Genomic DNA, 2,338 nt, shown 5'->3' with positions numbered 1-2,338 from the left:
GCTGTTGGAGGGAATCCTGAGGGACAGGATGTACATGTATTTGCAAAGGCAAGGTCTGATTATGGAGAGTCAACATGGCTTTGTGCGTGGGAAATCATGTCTCACAAACTTGATTGAGTTTTTTGAAGAACTAACAAAGAGAATTGATGAGGGCAGAGTAGTAGATGTGATCTATATGGACTGCAGTAAGGGATTTGAAAAGTTTCCCCATGGGAGACTGATTAGCAAGATTAGATCTCATGGAAAACAGGGAGAACTAGCCATTTGGATACAGAACTGGCTCAAAAGTAGAAGACAGAGGGTGGTGGTGGAGGATTGTTTTTCAGACTGGAGGCCTGTGACCTATCAGAAGGATGTTGTGAAACTTGAAAGAGTTCAGAATAGATTTACAAGGACGTTGCCAGGGTTGGAGGATTTGAACTGTAGGGAGAGGTTGAATAGGCTGGGGCAGTTTTCCTTGGAGGGTTGGCGGCTGAGGGGTGACCTTATAGAGGTTTATAAAATCATGAGGGGCATGGATAGGGTAAATAGACAAAGTCTCTTCCCTGGGGTCGGGGAGTCCAGAACTAGAGGCATTGTTTTAGGGTGAGAGGGAAAAGATATAAAAGAGACCTAAGGGGCAATGTTTTCACGCAGAGGGTGGTACGTGTATGGACGAGCTGCCAGAGGAAGTGGTGGAGGCTGGTACAATTGCAACATTCACAAGACATCCGGAAGTGTACATGAATAGGAAGGATTTGGAGGGATATGGGCCAGGTGCTGGCAGATGGGATTAGATTGTGTTGGGATATCTGGTCGGCATGGACGGGTTGGCCGGAGGGGCTGTTTCCGTGCTGTACATCTCTATGACTCTCAGACTCTATGACTCAAAAGGGCAGATGTCAAACTTTGACAAAACATTGATCTCTCATTCTAATCATTTGATTTAGCTGGTTATGTACAAAAGAAGCATTTATACCATCCTTATCAAAAATATTAATTTGGTTTGCACAAAAATCTATTGACTGCTTTCCTTTGTGTACAGTGGCATCTTTTTTTCTTTTCTTCATCTTTTGTAGTGTGATCCATTAGTGTGTTCAAATGTATTCAGTCAGTATATCCAACAGAATGCAGACCTCGTCAGATTCGAAAGGTAAATGACGCAAAGAAAGTGGGTGAAATTCTATCAACTTTACTGGAAAAGTTGGCATGCGTACAAATATCACAAATTCTGTCCTGTGTTGGCATTAGCTTTGCTGTGAAATTCATGACAGGAGCAATTTGCCACCACAGGAGCAAACCTACCCTCTTTATAGAGTCCTGTGTTCGATGCTGTTACAGAACACGACTGAATTTACCCATCCTCTAAGCTTGCAGAAGAATAATGATGTGGTGTACTTGTGGCTCTCCCCGAACAGTTTCAGAAGAGGAGAACTAATTGCGTATTGGTAGAACGGCCATTGGTTTAGATAGTTGGAATGGGAGAGTTGTGCCAGAATTGGAAACAAAAAGTCCTGTTGTAGAACAGAAGTAATATGGATCATAAAGATGATAGCAGACTAAATAAGCTGTTTTATAAGAAATGATATTCAGCACTTACTGTTGTGTCCTTCAATAATAAGGTTACAAATAGCTCCGGGGTTTTAGAATAAAATTTAGAGTAAACAGAAACATTTAACAGTTTCAGTCCTTCTGTTGGGCAAATTATATAAGTATTTATGACTTAAATAGGGATTTCTATTGGTAGGAAAATATTGTTCATTGCCATTTCATCTCTTGACGAAATTGTCCATTTGCTGATCTGTCAGATTGTCTTGTGTAAAAGTGCTAACATTCTTTCAAGTATGGAACTTGAGCACACAAAGAGTTAGATTTCCTACTGCTGTGGGGTATGTCTCAATTTCTTTTAGGCCGTTACCATTTTCAAGGCATGACAAATGTGAATTAGAAGTTAAGATCTTAACCTCTTCCAATGTCTATGAGAGGGCTGCTTCCAAATGAGACAAAACGAAAACCTGAACTTTATTCAGTAGAAAACAAATGAATGTCCATAAATGGAAATCCAGACAGCCCCGGAATTACTATCCAGAATACAAGTGGGCAGACACTAAAAGCTAATCTTCAAAGCTAGCTCGATCTGCCAAAAGCCTTGCCTAGTGTCAATGCCAGTCTTAGAGCATAGAATATTGCAATGCAGTACAAGCCCTTTGGCCCTCGATGTTGAGCCGACCTGTGGAACTAATCTGAAGCCCATCTAACCTACACTATTCCATTCTTGTCTATATGCCTACCCAATGCCCTTAAAGTTGACGAGTCTACTACTGTTGCAGACAGTGCATTCCACGCCCCTACTACTGAG

The sequence above is a fragment of the Chiloscyllium plagiosum genome, unplaced genomic scaffold, assembly GCF_037043375.1.
Source record: "Chiloscyllium plagiosum isolate Xiang-an unplaced genomic scaffold, Cpla_swu_hap1 HiC_scaffold_28, whole genome shotgun sequence".
Taxonomy (NCBI): Eukaryota; Metazoa; Chordata; class Chondrichthyes; order Orectolobiformes; family Hemiscylliidae; genus Chiloscyllium; species Chiloscyllium plagiosum.
The sequence above is the reverse complement of the archived record's forward strand: the minus strand, read 5'-3'. Positions refer to the sequence as shown.